The 21,706-nt window shown below is 41.7% G+C and overlaps 1 protein-coding gene and 1 long non-coding RNA gene across 4 annotated transcripts in view; one reads left to right on the top strand and one right to left on the bottom strand.

Annotated features, from left to right (window-relative positions):
* Positions 1-4,104: 4,104 nt before the first annotated feature.
* On the bottom strand, positions 4,105-16,391 carry LOC125698938 (uncharacterized). 2 transcript variants are annotated; one of them, XR_007379382.1, is made up of 3 exons: positions 16,225-16,391; positions 13,360-14,413; positions 4,105-5,087 (listed from the first exon to the last, which is right to left on the bottom strand). It is a non-coding gene; the product is annotated as an uncharacterized LOC125698938 (long non-coding RNA). The 2 variants fall into 2 exon arrangements; XR_007379381.1 differs by lacking the exon at positions 4,105-5,087 and adding an exon at positions 12,570-13,264.
* The window catches only part of FNDC3A (fibronectin type III domain containing 3A), a 114,049-nt gene continuing 107,934 nt past the window's right edge, over positions 15,592-21,706 (top strand). The window contains exon 1 of one of the 2 annotated variants that reach the window (XM_048957289.1): positions 15,592-15,733. The gene's annotated coding sequence lies outside the window, so the exon portion shown is untranslated. Of the gene's footprint in view, positions 15,734-15,824; positions 15,934-21,706 lie in introns of those variants that run through there. The other variant, XM_048957300.1, reaches the window with a different exon arrangement.

Below are 21,706 nucleotides of genomic sequence, written 5' to 3' on the forward strand. Positions count from 1 at the left end.
CTGGTCCTGGCACGAGGCACCACTGACAGAGCCTGGCTTCTTGGCACATCCCCATCAAGAATTTATCGACATTGATGTCTCCCTGAGCTTCCTCCTCTCCATCTGAGCAGCCCCAGCTCTCTCAGCCTCTCCTCATAGGAGAAGCGCTTTGGACTCCTCATCACCTCAGCAGCTGTCTGTTGGGCTCTTCCCATTATGTCCATGCCTCTCTTGCACTAGGGGACTTGGAATTGGACCCAGCACCCCAGGTGTGGCCTCACCAGTGCTGAATAGAGGGGAAGGATCATCTCCCTTGACCTGCTGGCAGTGCTTTGCCTAAGGCAGCCCAGGATATCTTCTTAGTAGCCAGGGCATGCTGCTGGCTCATGTTCAACTTGGTGTCCATCGCTGTCCACTCACATTCTGTAACTCTCTTCTCTCTGCTTCCAGTTTCTTATCTGGAAAAGAAGCCTTTGCAACACCAGTACAATCCATCTGCTCTGACCACTGGGAATAAAAAATAATTTTTGAAGAGGTAAGACTATTTTGTAGATAAAGCCAAAACTGCTATCAGTATCAATGTTTCTGTTCACATTTTGAGTAGCTTTCCTTCAGACTAGCAAAGCACAATGTCTGAAAAATACCCAGACCGTTCTCTTTACAGTAATACAGAAAAGTCACTGGGGAGTCTTGACCATGTTCTGTACGATCCATGTGGTGCAGCTGAGCTTAGATTGCACTCCTGCATTGCTCATAAGTTGTCTTTATCTCCCATTTATGCCCAGACGGGACTGCTTTAATTAAATTTTAGATAGAACAAGGAAAAGACAAATTAGAAAAATCAGAGCTTATAGTAAAATTGTGCCTGCATTAGCCAGTGGACAATTGTATTTAATTAAACAGTTGCTAAATCTTCGGAACACCATCTTGCCTGTTAATTACTATATTTTAGCTAAATAATTCTGTCAAGTGTATTTATCACTAAGAGAGCCAGGACTGTAAAATCAATATGTGGGGAGATTATGAATGGAAGCTTAGCTTGAAAAGGTGTAGAAAAAGCATCAAATTTTGATTTTTTGTTTACTGCTGGGAGAAATTTTCCTCTATAAAAGCTATGAAAGAGAAAGAAAAATATCACTGTCCTGTTTTACAAATTCCAGGGAAGCAACACTACTATTTTACCTATGATTGTTTCTGTCAGAGAAAAAATTGCTGGAAGGACCGCATAACTCCATTTGCAGCAGAGTGACTGGAGACTTGCTGTTTTGTCTGTGGAACAGAAAATAGTTCTCTGTTTATAAGATAGCTTTCTATGAAGGTGAAATGTTATTTTACTGATACGTTTTTAAAAGACAACAGGAGAAAACAATAATAGCTTATGTATAAAGATGAATAAAGTATGGTGGATTTGACTCCTGTTGGGAGTCTCAAATCTTGAGAGATTTAAGCAAGAATAAAAGCAAAAAGTAACACAAATAATAATCAGAATTCACTTCTGGGAGGAAAAAAAAGAAAAAAAAAAGCTTTTTACTGGAAGAGAAAAAAGGAAAGGCGAAGGCGAAGGGGAAAGGGAAGGGGAAGGGAAAGGGGAAGGGGAAGGGGAAGGGGAAGGGGAAGGGGAAGGGGAAGGGGAAGGGGAAGGGGAAGGGGAAGGGGAAGGGGAAGGGGAAGGGGAAGGGGAAGGGGAGAAAAGAAGGGAAAAGGAAAAGGAAAAGGAAAAGGAAAAGGAAAAGGAAAAGGAATCAAATAAACTCTTTTAAAGTTAAAATGGGGGCATACATTTAAAACACACTTTGTTTCCAAGCAAGCAGTATGAAAGAAACAAAATTTTACTTGCAACTTAATTGGCCACAACCAACCATGTCAATACATCAGTGACCACAAGAGAAGAACATTTTACTTTTAATTATGTGGTCATCATAAATGGCTTTGATCTTCATTAAATCTTCAGAAGTTACACTTGGCAAGTCTGCATAAAAAAGCACTCCACAAATCAGCATCCTTATTCTTCACTACTCCATTACTTCTTATTCTTGATGTAGTTGAACTACTTACAGCTTTATAAGATTGACTAAACACAGGCTAAGGGTTTTCACAAATGCAAATCCCCAGAGATGAAGAGATTGTTAAATACTACAAATGTGAAAAAGCACAGGAAGGTGGCCTGGAAAAACACCATACTTTGAACCAGTGTAACGCATGCAAGTGTTTGTGAACAGTTTAAGCACTAGATCACCTTTACATTTAAGCATAACTCTGTTGCAAAGCTTAAGGTAAAAGGAAACCATGAAAACAGTGAAAGCAGTCTTGTCATGATATCTTGCAAGGTGAACTCTTCCTAGGTAGGATGTCTGGACATTGCACTCGGCACTTCTGGATGCCATACAGAAGTCTCAGAGCTGTGATTAGGCACTGCAGCTCTGAAAAGCTTTGAGCTTTGCCAGGAATCAGGCAGGGACTGACTTCAGGGTAGGGGTATGAGAGAAATTCCCATGTGCAGAACTCCTGACTTTCAATTTACGGTCAGAATGCAATCCATCATCCTCTTCTAGACTTTTATCTTCAGTATGGGTGAAATGTCCTCAAGAAGTGCCCCTTCCCATTGAGTATAGAGGAAATATAGAGTGGATTTGGTACATAGAACATATATAGCATTGCTGAAGGGACACCTATCAACATATATTCACAGCATCATGGAATCTCCAAACTTAGAAAGGACCCACAAGGATCACAGAATCACAGAATTGCAGGGGTTCGAAGGGACCTCAAGATATCATCGATTCCAATCCCCTGCTAAAGCAGGTACCCTACAATAGGTCATACAAGTAGGTGTCCAGCTGGATCTTGAATACCTCCATAGAATACTCCACAATGTCCCTGGGCAGCCTGTTCCAGTACTGCATCATCCTTATCATAAAGAATCAGATCCCCTCTCAATCTTCTTTTCCCCAGACTGAACAGACCCAGGTTACTCAGCTTTTCCTTATACAGAAGATGCTCCAGGCTCTTTACCATCTTTGTGGCCCTTCACTGGACTCCTTCTACGAGATCCCTGTCTTTTTTTGAACTTAGTAGCCCAGAACTGGACACACTATTGTAAATGTGTATCACTGAATCCAAACCCTGGCTCCACACAGGGACCACCCAGCATTCAAATCCTATGCCTGAGCCATTGTCCAAACACTTCTTTAACTCTGTCAGCTTGAGGCCATGTCCACAGCCCTGGGGAGCCCATTCCATGCCCATCACCCTCTGGTGAAGAGCCTTTTCTTGATATCCAGCTTAAACCTCAGGTCCAGCTCATTATTCAGAGGCACTGCCCACTGTCTGCCAGGCTGGGAGCTGCATTTGTTTTTTGGGATTTTTTTAGGCAGAGAATCTAGAAGAAACATGACTTTTTCAGGAACAGTGGGAGGATAAGTATATGTTTAAAATAGGAACAAATGAGGAAATGAGTCTCGTATGACATGCAAACTGTGAAGTCATTCATTCAAGAATGCTAAAAAAAAAAATGTCACTTCCCTTCCTATCATTGAAAAGTCTCAAAAGTACTTTGAAATCCCAAATTCAGCTATAACAAAGACAAAATCATGGAGTTAGCTCACTGACTCGAATGGATTTATCAAAACTTATTTAACTCTTTTGCATTACAGGAATTAATCTAAAAACTTCAAAAAAGAACAGAACAGATAATTTCTATAAGATTTATGTATACTTTCACAGACTTCTTACATGAGATATAATAAGTATTGTCTTTTATAGTTTTTAAAGGGCAAGCAAAGTACAGAACAAACTAACAAAGTGTAGAGAAATGTAAAAATACTGTGTACAGCTGCATTGCATCATCCCAGAATATTGTCTGAGGGTGACAGACTGGAGCCATAAATAATATGTTTCAAAATCTTCTGTGGCAAATGACTTCATTAAGTTTTTAGCCAAATGAAGAAAATATTACAGCTGAAAGACAATATAGTGGAGATGGAAATTGTCGCCAAATAGACAGTAAGCTGAAAGCCAAATTAAATCATTTCTCCTCTGAAATAGATAGAGAGATAACAAGAAATATTTAACATATGAAACATATGAAACATATGAAACATATGAAACACATGAAACTTCACCAGTGCTTACCTACTCCAAAGAAGAGAAAGAACACCAGATGCAGGCAGGCTTTGTGGTCTCTCTGCATGAGCCTACACAGGATCTAATCTTGTACCTGTTGCCCTTTTGGCTGTAATTCATCCCAGTGCAAACCATCTGACTGCTCTTCTATAAATCAGCAACTGTGATGAATTCCCTTGAAAGACAGTGAGAACGCAGGCATTTCTTGGGTATATTTCATCTTGACCAAATTGCATTCAGGTAGCAAATGTCGGGATGGAAGCAGGCAGCACTCTGAGACAAATGTCATATTAGCACATGAGCAAAGCACCTAAAAATGTTTAATTATGTCTACGCTCTTCTCAGAAATTATAAATCTCACATAGGCCTATGGAGGTGGCAGTTAGGTATAGGCCGGAAAGACCTGCTCCAGGGGGCTAAAGATTAGCAGCATCTCTAATAACAAACTACAGCTCAAATATTGAGATATTGAGAAGTGGAAATTGCCTCACAACAATCTGGATCAACACTTTTTGAAAAAGTAGTCCTCTGTACTGAAGTCTGACGGTTGGACTAGATGATCTTACTGGTCTTCTCCATCCTTAATAATTTCATGTTTCTAATGACATTGCTTGGAAAAAAGAGTGGGAACCGAATGCGTACAAACTGGGCAAACAGTTTATTCTGTTGAGTGTAAAACAAGGTGCCTTTATTCAGAAATCCGAGTAGCAATAATCAGATAGGATCCAAAGGAATGGCACGGTCCTTCATCAGGGGAAGGTCAGGTAGATGCCAGGGAAAGGTTCTTCACCGCCGGGCAGTGGGCATGGAACAGGCTGCCCAGGGCAGTGGGCAGGGCCCCAAGTTGCTGGGGTTCAAGGAGCATTTGAACAGTGCTCTCAGAAATAGGACTTGAATGCTGGGTGCTCCTGTGTGGAACCAGGAGGTGGACTTTGATAATCTTTGTGAGTTCCCTCCAATGTGGCATATTATGTAATTCTAGGATTCTGTGAACACAAATACAAACATGCTTACACGTATGAAAGTGTGATATAATCAGACACTCAGAAGATGATCAACACGACTTTAATAAGGATTTTTAGACAAAGTTAAGTATTTAAAGCAATTCCAATGGTAGTACCAGGAAAAACTAGCTCAAATAATTCATAAAAGACCCATAGACAATGGGCTGGTGCCATCCAGCACAAAGGGAAAGGACCACAGGGCTCTGCTTCATTGCTGCCAGAAGAAGGGTCATACACTGTGGGAAGTCTGAGCAGGACGATGCTGTGAAAGTCTCCTGTGCTGGAGACTAGGAGGTCTGCACAATGTCGTTTGCAACCACTACAAGGCCTCTTGGCATAGTCATGTAAATAAGAACCAGATCCTTTGATTTCAAAATTGGCATTTTTCAAACATAACAAAGACCCTCTGTGGGAATGACTAAGTCCATGATAACTGCGCTGTGGTAGACACAAGCCATTTTGAGTTACTGACTGCATAAAACCATAGGGATATCTCTATATTTTTAAATAGATGTTACCTTCCAAGTAGCATAATATTTCAGGAGAATTTAATATTCCATGTGAAAAATAAATTTACTCTCAGAGTGAGATTTAGGTATGGAGAGTACTGAGGAAGAGAGTGAAAAATAAGTAAGACTCATGCGATTTAACTGTGAGATGAGAGCTACAACTCTGTAATAAATCTACCTAATAAACCAAAAGATAACGTCCCATATACTTTTACCACCCAGAGATACAGCTTTATTGGTGTACTAAAGCCTTTTTCCATGTCACAGACCTCAGCGTTCACGATTCAAGCTTTGTTACAAGGCTCAAAATATGCGTGCATCACACTGAACACCATGATGGCAGTTGGAGACCACTCAGCTCAGGGAGATGTTCCTCTCTGAACAGGAATCTTTACAGTATTCCAGGAAGGATGCAAAGCTTATCCTTCATATTTCTTCCTCCTTTTAAGCAGATCAGAAATTACTATACTTGAAAGCCTGAATGTACTTAATATTTCACCCCTTAAAAAACTAGCTGAATCAACTTTGATTTGATTGAAGAGATACTGGGGAAAATGACAACAGACTTTCTCATATTTTGGAGAATTAATTGTGTCTTTCTGCTTTCTGCACTGGATGACTGTTTCATACTCTATTAATGGGTTACTGGGGGCATTCATCTGCTGCTGTCCCTACATGACAGCACCACAGCCACTTTCCATCCTCCCAAAGTCAGAGCAGACAGGAAGGTGAGTCAGTGAGCGCCATTAACCAGCAGCTGGCTCACTCACTGTAATTACCACAGCAAAAATGTAGGAGCATTTTATAGCCCTGAAATGCTCTACAAATACACCGGTACTAAATTGGGGACAGTTGCTTCCACTTGGCTTTTGTTACCATGGGTAAACATAACTTAGCCTACCGTATTTCAGGAGAAAGAAAACTGTCTCCTCCAAACACGCTGCTCAAATAAAATGATACAGTAGAAATCTATCCTGAACAACAGGGAAATCAGTTTCTCTTATTCCTCACATTCCTTTATGAGGAAAAAAAGAAAAAAAGGAAAATAAAATTAGGGCAGCATGGCCTGAGGCACATGAAAAGGAGTGTTAAATTTAGAGCAAAGTAGACCAGCAGTTCTCAACCGGTGGTTCATGTAGTCAAACAGTGCTACTGACACTATTCGGATTGAGCTAAAAATCCTGTGATGGACAGTTCTTAACAGTGACTTCCAGAGGAAGCATCTTCCTGATCCGAAATAGGAAGTGGCTGCCTTTCATCCTGGAACATGAAGTTTTATGACCTCCTGTGTGTTAATGTCTATTTGTGGTAGCAGCAGGTTTTCTTCTATTATTTGACTCCTCCTAAAACTTTTGCCTGAGTAATGAGTTCTGAAAGTCATTGCACTTTTCAGGGAGATATTTAATCAGTTTTAGGTGTACTGTCGTATTAACCTCACTGGGAACTCCCCTAAGCTCATGGCTTCAGAGAACTTAGGGAAAATTTTGCATATATCCACTGTTTCATTCCTTGTCTGCTTCTTCACAACACCTAACAACCTGACCTTTTTTGTCTCTGCCACATACAGTGTACTTTTGTTGCTTTCTCCAAACCTTTTTTCTGCTGTATTCTTATTTCAGACAGGATCAGAGTTCAACGGAGTAATTCTATTTATATCACCTTCCAACAGGGTTCTCTAAAATACTGCGGGACATGCTCTTTCCATTATCTGACATAAGACTCTTTGGCTGACTATCTATAGGCCTCAAAAACATACCTGGAAAAGTGAAAAAGGTGTAAGCAAGACTTTATTAAAGGTTCTTTGATTAACAGCCCACAAGTCTTGTCTTGCAGGTATTTCAGGGCTACTCTTGTGGTATGTGTAAACCTGTCTCAAGGGAAGCACTGATTAATTCTGCAACCACGTGGTATAACAGCACTGTCCTTTAGCATTCCAGATGTAGCTCCACATCTTTTCGACACACAACGTGCATTAAAATCCCCTGCAGCTTTAAAGACCTGATAATGGAATAAAGGTAAACTCCTCAGCTATTGCACATTAAAATTCTCCAGCAGAAATATGGAAATTCTAAAGGAAATATGTTTAATGAGGCTAAAGGCACTGCGAGCAAGACCAAAAATCCCAAGCAAACTGTGATTTGCAGGAGGTTGTGAGGCTAGACAAGTCTGATTACTACTCATAAAAATCCTTGAAGAAATAAGATGTCATCACCCAAAATACATACATGCAATCAACAATTAGAACAGAACGTCAGATAGGCAAAATAATCTTATCCTGTGTGCTGAGACAGATCTGTCTAGACTGCTGTCCTTATCTTGCAGCCAAACTGTTGTCCCTGTGGCAGCCAGCTGCACCTTTCAGCAAATTCTCTTTCCAGACACACAAAAATACCCAGGGGAGGAGCTCTGGAAAAGCCCATGTTCTGTTAGGCAAAAGCTGTTGGAACTGTGTCGCCAGATAAAGACCATTTCTTTCGAACACCTTGGGCTTGAGTGATTAATGTACGTGCCATTGTGCCAGCAGCAAAAAAGAAATTAAAGAAAATAATCTGAAGTTGAAAAGTGAAACAAGTAGAAGCCCCAGAGGAGCCGAGTCCCTACAGATATATAGAAAGCAATAAGAAGAGATTTATATATCGCATCCTTCTGTACCTTCAGTCAGCAAGTGCTGGCAGAAAGAAAGATGTTGTGAGACCTTTCTCTCTGTCACCAGTGGACTCAGGTGGACTTGGTCTCTCCCCATTTTCATTTAATGTCTGAAAGTAAAAAAAATCGTGAAACAGGAGGAAAAAAAAAACATGAGGAGAGGTGCACTGTGCAGAAAGTAAAACATAGGAACAGTGTCTAAACCAAAGGTGCAAAAAAAGATAGCAGAGGGGAAGACGCTGTGAGTGATCTAAGACCAAAGAGCCAAGGCTGCCATATCCTGAAGGAAAACAAGAGCAAGACTCAGCAGTGTCTTTGATGAGAGGCCACACTGTGACCTGAATCTGAAATGGAAAAAAGAGTGTCTCATATCATCTACCAGGAAACTCAAAATGATCAATTCACCAGGCATAGCAAATTTTGCATGAAACAAATTGCTCAATCCAGAATGATGTTTGTGCAGTAATGCTTTAATATATGAAAATGCAAAACACCGCACGAAGAGGTCGGAAGCAAACTATGTTTTTTTCATTATAAGTCTGATGTTGATGCTCTAGCCAAAGTGTTACTGGTACAAAGAACACAGACTCATACTGAGGCAGGTCTTAAAACTTAAACCATGAGTATAAGATGAAAAGCAGAGGTGAAGAGTGTTATGTAACAGGAATTGTAATGATGAAGTTCCTTATTTTCTTAAGTTGGCAACATGTCCATATTTTAAAGAATGCTCAGAACATTGAAGTACTTTCCACAGTGAGAAAACACTTCATAAAGAAAGCATGTGAAAGGTAATAATCATTTCTCATGAGTTTGATGCCTGTTTCTCAAAAGTTTTCAATCATAGCTTCACCAGAAGAGACTCCTGCTACATCCCAGATTTCCTCTTTTCAAAAATTAGAAGAGTCTACATGCATACACAAGTATTTTTTGTATATTCCATGGTGAGATAGTAGTGGATCTTCTCACCACAACACTGAGCTGAGGACTGTGGGCCAGGCTGACTACACTGATTTCATCTGCAGACCCTTCTCATTTGAAAGGGACTTCGGAGTAGTGTTCATCCACTCTGGAACAAACATCAAAACATAAATGCAGAAGGAATATTATTCTTTCTTTTCATGTTGCAAGCAAAATTTCAAGCTGTGTGATCCCCCTTTCCAAAGATAGGTCCTTCAAAAACAAAATAAAATACACATGACTTACGATTTGGAAGGCTGGTCAGCATACAAGGTACCAGTGTGAGCTGTCATCACTGAACACACTCATCACTTGGATTCAAAGAGCTCAAGTTGAAAAATCTCAAATAGAAGTTCAGACTATTTATTTTTCTTCCTTTTTTTTTTTTTTCTTATCTTGTTATTGCTTTATAGGGAGCATTTGTCAGTTGTATTTTTGTTTGTAAGAACATGAGAAAATAAACAGAAACTACTCACTTCTACAGTCAATAGAATCTCTCAGGCTGAAAAGAAGTATCCACAGTAGCATTCAGAAGGATTTACTATTGTCTCTACTTGAAATGCCTGGAAAGATTACAGGTTACTTTAGAGAAAAGTAAAGAAGAATTAAATAGTTTCCAGTGTTAAAATAGAATCAGCTAGAACTACAGAGATGCTTCAAAGAGAACAAAAAAGTTTTCACTTCACTGACCCATTTTTCTTGGCAAGAACCTAAGACTTTAACAGGTACTTGTGTTTTCTACTCATGTCTCATATATATTAATGTTCATCACCACCTATATCAACATAAAGAGCAGGACAAAACACTGACTAGGGCATTGGTTTCAAGTGGATAGTTTTCCTCGCAGACTAACAAAAAATGATTTAATTTATTGCCTATCCTTTGTTAAAAATATTGTGCACAGACAAAACATAAAAGCAGATGTAGATGAACACAGACATGGTGGGTCAGATCAAAGCTTGGCATTCTGTCTCCAGCAACGCCCCACTGCAATGCATTGGGCAACTGCACAGTGGTACCTCTCCCCAGTGTCTTCCCAGCCACTGGCAATTTGTGGCTCTGAGACTCCCAAAGCCAGAGGTGGTGTCTTTGTTTTTAATAGTCCTTCATGGCATAGACATGCATCCTGCCATGTTTCTGTAACAAACACAATTGCATAAACCAAGTGACCAGCTAAGCAGTTTAGCTTGCCCAAGAGCTGTGTGTACATTAGCCAGTACCATTCTTACCAAATGAGCAGAGACCACACAAAAGGAGAATATGTATTCTTCAAAGGCTAAAACAAATTCGCTTATAACACAGATGATTAAAAAGGAGGAAACTACAATTCCAACAACAATAAGGTCAGCTTCTACTGCTTGTAGCACTGAGCTGCCTTAGCTATTTCCTGCCACAGGAACCAATTGCCAGTTGCTTGACACTGTTAACATTTCTGAGACACCTCATCAACCATGACTTGAGCTTTTTCCTGCACATAACTTCACAAAACAAGACTGTTCTTTGTGCTCATCCTGGTTCGTAAATTTTCAATGGTTCCATTATTCTGAAGCTAGTGAAGTATATTTGATTTCCACCGTCGTAGAGTTTGTAGGTGCTAAACACACAGATGATGCTTTTGCACCGTCTGGATACCTCATTTGGAAGAAAAAGTCTTGAAAAAGTCTTGAAGAAAAAAAAAAAAGTGAGGAACCAGCCTTCTCCAAGCCACCATGAAGCAGTTAAACTCTTCCAGAAAACCACAGAGAATGTTGGCGACATGCTATATATTCAGTACTCTTGGAAAAAGAAAAAGAAAAGCAAAAAAGAAAAAGAAAATAGGAAAATCTGAATGAAGAGACTAATTAGTGTGCCGTGAGCATGCTGAACTCAGGCTGTTATCTTGCCAGACAAGGACTTGCACTGTGAGGCCTTTTACTGAACAAGTTTAAAATGCACCCTTATGTGAAGAAGTTGATGAAAACTTTCTTCAGCTTCTTTGTCTGCAAGCACAACATGAGCCTGGTACTTCAAAAGGGCTGGAAAAAAGGAGTCATAGCAAGAACCCCAAGCCCTGCAATTCAGAACAAGATAATAGAGATCCTGTGTGTCTCAAAACTCCTCAAGTTAGAGGCAGAGCTGCTTAAATTGGAAAGGTAACCTCCTTGCCACTGAACTAGGTCAAGAAGTCCTAAACACAGTCAATCCATCCTAACTGTTGCCAGGTACCAGAAGAAAACCAATTTTCCAGACAATTCATGCTGAACTCCTGGTGGTCCATCTGATGAAATGGAAACTACTGTTTATCCTGACAGAAAATCTACTGGAAGAAAAATAAGCTCAGGTATGAAATTCTAAATATTCAAGAAAGAAAAAATCCCTATATAAATATGGACTAGTGTGTCTGGCATTTTAAATGTAGCATATGAATGGTGTAAGTCTTCCTGCTTCCAGCCAATAGATCTTATGATGTCTAACTTTTAATCATGACCTGAAAAGAAAGGCAATAAAAGTATTCCAATCTCATTCCAAGCAGAAGCACAAATTCAAAATGTGCTTCTGGTGAACGTTTCCATTACAGCCAGGACTGACTTCAGCTTTATCTATTACCAGCCAACTGTTATTTTACTAAGGGATCACTAAAGACAGTTCATAATTATCCCAGTGTAGGAAGCCAAAAAAAAAAAAAATCAGTAGTTTTTAAAACTTATGAAGCCAGTAAATACTGCTTTGTTGGTGTTGACAACCATTGCTTTAGGTATGGATTCAAGGCTTTCTGTAATACAAAATGATACCTTCAATTCATGATGGAAAAAAATCATTGTTCAACTAGCAGCTGATTTCAATATGTTTATCCGGAAACAATTAAGATTTACACAGTACAAAATAATCAGCTTCAAGAATCTGATTCAAGAAGATGAATGTCATTGTTTGGAACATTTCATCACTCGTATGTGGGGTTTTTGACTTAAGTTTAGAAAGTAATGTCACAACAAGTAGTTCTGTGCCGTATATATATTTCTCTGTTTTAATAAAGTGAGATAAACGAACTCAGGATCTAAACTGTGTAGTCGCTCTTTCTGTGCATGTAATCCCTGACTTTATTTTGCTTTTCCAGTTGGCAAATACACCTATAAGTAATTAAATACCACACAATTAGACCACTCTTTCAGAAGGGTTCCAGCTGATGTTTTCAAAGTCTTAATCTTGGCACGATGTTCAAAAAATTTTAAACTAATTAATTCTTTCTCATAGAGTTTGGTTTGTTTTTGCACCTGAACGTCTTAAGGAAATGATCTGCCATGCCTGTTCTTGTTGAGCAATGCACTATTTTGCAAGTAATCCTGTTAAATTTGGTGGCATCTCTTCCAGGAAAGGAGATGAATCAGTAAGGGAAATAGCGTATTCCACCCACTCTCTGAATGAAACAAACAGCAATTTACCTCAAATCCTTGATACTCTGTTAGAGCTGCTCCCACAATGCCAGATCTGAATGGCTGAATTTTGTTGTCTACAACTGGATTAACAATTTTATCCATTTAATCCTCCCATTCATTTTGGTACCATAATTCTAAATATTCAGCTGATTTAATCCTATCAAAGAATGATTGTCTTCATCATCTTTGTCATGAAAAGCAGGTAAAGAAGCCAGAGAATCCTGGATTTGTGTCTTTTTAAGGCACCCGTCCATATTTTGATAAAAATAAAAAACAAGTTAAGGATACGATGAACATTTTATTATATGCCATTGCTTGATGCATTTTAATTTTACTAGTTTGTCAAACTGTGTAAAAATCCAGCTGCTCGTATCAGTTAAATCTCAGGGTCCTTCTTTTTTTCCCCATAAACATTTATTTTACTATTGAAACGAATCATGCCTAGCATTATACAGTTCTCATCAAACTTTTATTTTGATACATCATTGCAACATTAAAGAGGGATTTTTACAGTTCAACTCATTTCAGTCAAATCAGAAGCCACTAAATAACTCCTACTGACCAGCAGCTTCTCTGAAAGAGATCTGGATTAACATGATGACTGCTGTGTAGCTCAGGTGAAGATAGAGGATACCTCAAAGGACACAGAAGAAGAAGTAACTCAATTTTGTAATAATTAAATTTCCTGCAGTTTTTCTAACCAATCCATCAAAATTGAACTTCACTCACCTCATAAAGCTGCTGCCAACTTATAGCTTGCTCATTTTGGTGGAGCTATATTCATGCACTTGTTACCTGTTTTAGAAAATAAACACTAGCTGTATTTCTTTAACTGTTTTGTATTACATACATACTACTCATCTGGAAGAAGACAGCAGAGCTATTGACCTTACGGTTTTCACAGTCTAGTCCAAATTTCTGTCTTCATGGTCCTAGAGATCATGGTAAATGTTCCCAGCAGTGTTTTCACCTGAAGTCTGGATGATAAACCAGTTTGCAGATAGTAAATGTGGAGTGCAAGCCTGCTGGTCACTGTTTGTTAACACTGCTGTGTGTTGAAGTGGTGAACAGCCATTTTATTGTAACCTCAGAATTTGAGACTTTCCCAACAAGGATGGAGAGAAATGTAAATTTGATTAAAGTGACCCAGATTTTAAAATTAGCATGAGTTGCCCAATCCTTATCCAAGCACTGCATTGCTGCTTGTTTTTTATGAGTTAATAAAACTTAATGCAAACATGAAATATTTACATCAAATCTTCAGAATTCCCTACAGATGGTACCGTTGCTTGATTGAAGAAAGGACGGCTACACAAAGGGAGCATTACCAGACAAATAATTATACATCTTAAGGGAATAAACTGCAAATCCTCTGATGGATTTGTCTTCTCTTGTCTCATATACTGGGTTTAGCTACCATCTCAATTTCATAAATGCCTTTCATGAGTACTTGGATGTCTATCTGATACAAGACAGTAAAGAAATTATGCCTCCATGGCTTCTTCTGGGAAGTTCTACAATGGATGAAAGCAGGGGCATTTGGTCAATCATTTGCAAGTAGCTGAAATCTGCACATCCTATTTAGACTGGTAAATAATCTCAATTTAATTTTGTTTTATTTTAGAAAAATCCATTTATTCACATCAGTCCATGAAAAGAGACAAAGAGGTCACTATATTGCTTTACCTAGTCCTTATATTACTCAGAATGATTTTCAGGTGACTGTAAATGTTCTTCCAGCAGAAAATGGAATTTTATACGCAGGCGTTCAAATATCTATGACCTAAAAAAGAAGAAAGCACACTGTGTCATGCAGTGCAAACCTATACGCCACATGGACCAGTGAGAACAGGGAGAACAGTCCAAAACACTCTCAGCTTTTCCCTCTCATCACCATAAATCTGTACCAGGGCACACGAAATGTTACACTGATCGCTTAATTTCACCTGCAAGGGATGCAAGGAAGGGTTTTAACGCCAGAGAAAGATAGGAAAACAAGTGATCACTCAACAGATGCAATTGGCAGAGCTCTCAAATGCTGCACAGCTGGACGGCACACAAGTGACCTCCCAACAGATCCAACTGGCAAAGCTCTCCAGTGCTGTGCAACTGGACAGCAGAGCCCACAAGCGCTGTGCAGTGGCATTTGTTCAGCCCTGACTCATAGACAGACGAAAGCCACCGGATGAATCACCAGCAGTGCGGTCCGCAACACCTAACGAGGTGGCTCATCCAAATATCAATCAGGTCCCAGTCTCCCCAGCTTCAGAGATCTGACAAACCACATCCTAGGTTGCTGCTTCACCGGTGAAATGGTGAGTTCTGGAAGAGGGGCCCTACAGCGAGCAACCAGGATGGCAGACTTCAGTTGGTGCGCCTTTGGGGTTATCTTCTGTGTGCCATTAAGCCATAAAAGTGCTGTGAGCATAGCTGATATGCAAGAGAAATAGCAACTGATTAACTTAATAACAGAGAACTTTAAGGCAAATTAACAAAAGCGCTTTATGAAGCAGCTCATTCTGCTCAGCCCGCTGCTGCAGAAGGTCATTAAGTCCAACACTGTAGGAAAATCATTTTGATCCACAACGGTTGAAAGGACAGACGTTAAGCAAAAGATAATCACAAATTAGCATTCAGGACATCAGCTGGGCATTGCAGGTGTTGAGAGAAGACACTTCCTCCTTGCAAAAGCAGCTGGAGAAAATGTGTTATATCCCTTTTTCCCTCACAAACAGGACACTGGAAACGGTGTGTTTGGGCACAAACACCTGACCGGGGGGGGATTCAAGCCCACGACCCCAAACCATGTCCAGGAGCGAGCCCTACCCCTCACCTCTGCCCCACAGCCCCGCCCCCCAGCCACTTGGCCCCGCCCCTCAGTGTCCTCTGGCCCCTCCCCCTCTCTGGCCCCGCCCCTCCGTCCAGGAGCGGCTCTCCGCGCAGGCGCAGTGTGCGGCAAAGCCAACTGCCCCCTCGCGGCCCCTCCCAGCCCTCCACAAAGATGGCGGCCGCGCTCCAGCGGGCGAAGCTGAGGGGAGCGCTGGGGCTGCGGGGCGGAGGCGGCGGTGCCGGCGCCAGCGCCAGCGGCGGGGGCCAGTGACAGGTGCGGGGAGGGGAGGGGTGACGCGGCGGCGGGCGAGGCGCAGGTACCTGAGGGGCGGGCAGGGGGTGGGGAACGGCCGGCGGGGCGCCGCCCCTGCCCGAGCTGCGCCATCGGGAACTCCCCCCGCTACCCGCCCTGCAGCCGCTGCCCGCCGCCGGCGGAGCTCGGACCGTTAGCCGGGGGACGGCGGGGCCATGGCGGTGAGTCGGGGCGGGGAGCGCGGACGGGGCGCGGCGGCGGCGCCTCGCGTAACCCCCAGCGGGGAGAGCGGCCGGAGCGTGCCTACTCCGGGAGGGCGGGGGGAAACTTTCCGCCTCTCTCCGGCCCGGGGGGTCCCGCCGCTGGGAGAGGGCAGCTGGGAGGGGCCCGAGCGGCGCTGACAGGCGGCGGGAGAGGGGCGGGCGGCTCCGGCACCGCGCTGTGCCCCGCTCCGGGGCCGGGGTGCCGCGCCGAGTGCGGGCTGTGCCGCCTCCCCGAAGCGCTGCCCTTACCTCGGCGAGTGCTGCCGGAGCGCCCGCTGGGCTGCCTTTGTGCCTCTCCCTTCTTCCCCGCCTATCGCTCGGGTTTAACGCAAACAGAAACTTTTCGTGGCTTGCAAGCAGCTGGAAAGTGAAACCGACGAAAAGCAAAAACGAAACTTTCCAGCTGATTTTCATTGCGCGGTGCGAAGCAAATAAGCAGAAGGACGGTGGCACGTAGAGAGGGTGGGAGTGAGCGGACCACCTCCTGAAGGGTTGGTAATTTGTTTAACCTATCTGAAGCGATTTACGGCCATCCTGAGTGTCAGGGTGCTTCCAGAACAGCTCGTGCCGTGAAATCATTCTTGGGAAATGCTCTTTGTACCGTTTACGTCTGTGTTCGATTGGATGTATAGCTGGCTGTAAATTCCTTAAATCAGCCTGAAGGCTTCAAATCTCAAAGCAGCTTGTCGTTGAGCTTTGGTCTTAGCAGGAGCAGAAGCTGTCCTTTCTGAGCTTCGAGCTTGGTTTGTTGTTATGACAATAGGTAACTTTGTGTTTTGTGCAGCACAGCTATACAGAAATGTTGCTGTAGCCATGATGTGAATCTGCATGCGTGGATGTGTGTGTATTCCATGCTCTGAAACAGCGTAAATCACAGCAACTCAGCAGCCCTTCACAATCAGCAAGTGCAATCAATGGCATTTCATCCATAGTCTTAAACAACTGTAAAGTCCAGTCACTCGGTGAGTGTAGAAGTAATGAGCTTTGATGTGGAGAGAAGGCTGTGTGCATGTGGAAGCTGGAGGTATCTGCAGAGCTCAGTATTGCAGGTTGGGTAGGGGTCCTGGTAGCTGGTGTTCCTACTGAACGCACAGGGCAGTGGGAGGGCACCACCATGCCCTCTGACGGTGTCCCTCAGTGCCACATCTACACATATATTAAGCACCTGCAGGGATGGTGGCTCCAGCACCTCCCTGGGCAGTCTGGGAAGTTATTTTGACACAAGATCTGAACGTGGGACTTGTTTTGTCAAACTGCGCCTGAGTGGTTTTCTTGCTGACTTCTTCAGAAGGGAGTGGGGGAATTTACATTCTGAATCACTTACACAAGGACTGTCAAGGAACTGGCTTTGGCTGCTGTAACCTCAGTTGAAAGAGCCAGTTCTAATCTCAGAAAGCCTGGGGCTCAGCAGTGTGTTCACATGGTCAGGTTGGGAGCAGTCTGCCTTGGGCAGTCACAGGCTGACTACTCCAGGAGATAACAGTAAATGGAATCAGATGAGTGTCTCAGTGCTTTCAGAGCAGGTGGAGACCTTCTGAGGTTTTCTTCTGTTCTATGACACGCTGTGTGTGTAAGAGTTGCTTGAAGTTCTGGTCATTACGAACAATGCTGAAGCTATCTGATTTCATCTTAGTGGCATTTTGACCTTTTTCAAACTATGAGTTTCCACTGCTTTGTGAATGTTTAGGGTTTTGATTTTTATAGGTAATAATGTAATGGAACTGCAGAACTTTGAATTATGAATCAGACCAATAACTCATCTGATTTGGGCTGTGAGTTCTGTGAATCCCGAGATGCTTTTGTTTGTTATTTTTTGCCCTGTGGCCATTTAATTTAGCTTGAATTTGGATCTACGTCAGTGTTATGATGATGATTGTTCTGGCTCAAGATACCTAACGGAGATCCTTCCTAATTGTTATTGCAACTTTAACTACTTGACTGAACGTGCTACTGCAGCGTTCTGTCATAGCACTTAACTGGGAAGCCAAAGCCTTGAAGCCTGACTGCAGGAAAGGTGGAATTTTTCAGCGTGGTCAATACTTTTCCCTAAATGGTTATACATTCTCAGTGCTTTTATGCATCTCGCTATTTTAACTTGCTGGCAGGTAATTTCTGAAATAGTGTGTGCCAGATATTAGAAAAGACAGCTTTTTATGAAGCTGCAGGCCTGCTTCCTAGACAGTATTGTTGTCTGCAGTCATCGGTGTGCACTGTCCCTGCTTTGTGGAACCTGAGGAATTCAGTCTGCCCTCCAGCATCCAGCAGCTCTGTACCTTTTTTTTTTTTTTTTTTTTTTTTTTTTTTTTTTTTTATCTCCAGCTTCCAATTGTGAAGGGATTTCTAGTTCAATCTCTACTCAAATGTCTACAGGTAACATGTCATGTTTCGTTGGCGTGTTTCTGTGATCTGAAATATGAATTGGATTCTCTTGGTTACATCTGTCAATAACGCCTCTCTATTTTATCATCCATTTCTTTAAGACTGTTGGCTCAGGAAAATTCCCAGGCAATTTGTAGTGAGGTTCTACTTAGCTGCAGTTTATGGTGCCAAGGTGAATTGTGAGAGCCGTTGCTTTTCTATAAGACCAGATGTAGTAAAAATAGATTTGACTTGGATTGTCGGCTCAACTAAAAGGTACTGTTGGTAGATGAGGAAAGTGATAATAGTTTGGAATGAGTACATAACTGCTGCTTCTGTACAGTAAACACAAATGATGTTTACTTTGCTCATGGGGCCAATGTTTCCTGAACTACAGAAATGAGCACTTTTTCCTTCTGTTTTGCTGTATAGATTAAACTTTGAGCTTCCTTAATGCTGGTCTTTGCTTGATGCCTGCATAGAAGCACTATTAACCTTTATCATAAACATGTTTATCAAAACACGTCGTGCTTATGGGCAGTAACGTTTTGGATTGCCATCCAGGGGGTCTTTGTTTTGTAGGCTGATGGGGTAGAAGAATGCTTAGAAAGTGTCTGTAACACTTCGTAGCGCTGCATGTTTCTGGCAGGTTGTCATCTTTAATTGTTCCAGTCAATCTGCATTTAGTTTCAGGTTGGACAAATATTTTTGAAGTCTGCCTCCCACCCCTAAGATCTGGTCCTGTTCCAGCTGTGCTTCCATCATGTAGTCTTGAGCCTGTAACTGGTGGAAATGTTTCTGATGAGCTGTCATAAATGTATTTGACAAGATGGAAATAGAATTTAATGTGCCATTTTGTCAATAACAAAATATAATTGTAGCTAGTGTTTTAATATTGGGTGGCTGTCTAGAGGGTTGTGCTATTACTCTTTGCGGGTGTAGAATGTTTTTCTGTTTGCTGCAGAACCTCAGCAATTGAATATCCTTGTGCTTTCCAAACACTTTGCTAAAACTTTAGTGCCACGTTCATTGGCAGCGTCTTCAGAGTGCCTCTCAAACAGAGCCAACCAGACATATTGGGCCTGATAGTTGTGCTGTTCCACAGCCAACTTTGGCAGTCAAACTCAGCCGTGGTTAACATTGTTACCCTGTCTTTCAGCTTGGTAGCTTGTGTGCCAAACACAACCCCAACAGGAGTTTGGCATAATGGTGAAACAAGAGTGCATGGAATGCTCTGACCTTGCTTCCAGCATTGTTCTCAAGTACATAGGACAAAACTTTTAAGTTGCAAACCTTCATTCATGAGCAGTGGAAAAATGTCCTACTTTATTACCTGCTTATTTTGTACATAAAGAACTATCAAAATATCTACAAATTTTCAATCCGAGCTTAACCACTAAATCTCATTACAATCTATCAGTAAAAGAGAAGATCAGCACCTTCTACAATGTGGTAAATCTCTTCTGCTTTCTAGAAAAATTAAAGTCCTTTTTCTTCCTAGCAGTACATGAGCTTCTGTAATATAATGGCAAGAGAAGTGCTTCGCAGCTGTGACAGTTCACAAACTGAGCTGATGCACTCTGTGACTTTGAGGGGAAAAAAAAGAAAAGAAACAACACAAGAACAACCAAGAAACAGGAAAACAACCGTACTGATTGATGTCTGGGAAGTACTGTCTGTGGGGAAAGTGACAAGGTCCTAAAGGATTTGTACTGTGACAGCTGTAAATAGCAACGTGATTCAGGTAACTGGGAGTGAAAAGAGTATGTGGCACAAGAGTGCTAACTTCACTTTCTGCGTGGCAGTTCTTTCTGAATGTGCTTTGGTTTTTGTACATGTGTTGCGTTTAGAGCTGTGAAGCTCGGTTCTTAATGCCTTTTGATCTTGAGTAACTTGAGGTAAATATGAGCTTCACAAATATTTACATCTACTCTAAAGTAAAAAAAAAAAAACAAACCAACAGTATAGTTTAGTGTTATGTAAATACTTCCTTGTAAATGCTATTGAGTTTCCCCGGTGTGCAAATACAATGTCTGTGGTAAACAAAGACTGTACAGTACTTAATGTAAGATCCTACAAGCACGGGGTATGGCCAAGCTGCTCTTTTTGCCATAGCTAATACCATATCTTACTCCTTTGATCGCATAACAAATGCTTCTTCTCCAACTTGACAGTTTTCAGGCTGCAAGGTTTCGTTCTTCAGTGTTTGTTCTTTTGAGTGGAGAAATTTTATCTGCTCTGCATTGGCAGAAGGAAACTGAGATGTTAGCAACAAAACCATTAAGCTTCATTTTGGGGCAGGGAAGTAAATGTAGGGCTGCAGATTTATTACTAATGATGAGCAGAAGTTTGCCTGTAGCTGAAAACTAATCTGTAAGGTAAAAATGGGGTTTCTCTGTAGAAGCATATGAAGTTCCAACGCAGTAACAGGTGACTTGCAGTGTGCTGGCAGTGAAAGAGAACTGTGGCTGTAACTATTTGCTAATACTTCAGTGTTTCTATTAATGAGCTGTTAGGGGACCCCTTCAGCAAGCTGCAAGAAGGTGCTAGGAAAGGAAGACTGAAAGAAGCTGTGAAATAGTGACTGTTGACAAGTAATCCTAGGTGTGTTGCTCTGGCTTTGCTAGTCTTCCCCTTCTGTAGCTGCAGAGACTCCTCTGTTGATGAAGAACTCTGGCATCAATTGCACGTTTAACTCTAAGAGTTGCCTTCACCTTGAGATGCTGTTGGACTGCTTGCATTGCTATTACAGAAGTGAAGCACCTGCCACATTGGCTGCCTGTGGGCTTTTTTTTTTTTTTTTTTTTTTTTACTGTTGCATTTACAAATGCATTGATGCTAGAAGAAATAGTTAATAGTCCATTTATTCCTGTGCTTGGCAGGCATATGTATATCTGCATAATGGACCAGGGAACTGATGTAGCTTAACACTGACCAAATTTTGAAGAATATCTTAAAGCTCTGTCTGCCCTCCAGTTTAACTTGCTGTGTTGTTGGCCAGTTCTCATGGCAGAGCAGGTGGGAGCTGCTAGTACTAGCTAGCAATTAAAAGTCTTCCTAACAAATAGATCTGAAAGGTGTGCTTTTAAGACTCAAATATGGGTTTTTTGAGTGTATTCTTTCTTTGGGAAAGTAGTTTTCACGTGCTTGTCTTGTCATGTTCTGTGTTATTACCCTGTTCCTTACAGAAGCAGGGACCTATGTTTTAAATTTGAAGATTTGTGGCCTCATTGATCCTATGTTAGCCTGTGCTTTGGAAACATAGCTTTCATCTTTCAGAACAAGCAAGAGGAGGCTGTTTTGTAAGAATTCTTTAAAAGCTGCTTGTTGTTCTTGAATCGTGCACTCTTTGTAGCTCCAAGACCAGCAGCTG

Source organism: Lagopus muta, chromosome 1, assembly GCF_023343835.1.
Source record: "Lagopus muta isolate bLagMut1 chromosome 1, bLagMut1 primary, whole genome shotgun sequence".
NCBI lineage: Eukaryota > Metazoa > Chordata > Aves > Galliformes > Phasianidae > Lagopus > Lagopus muta.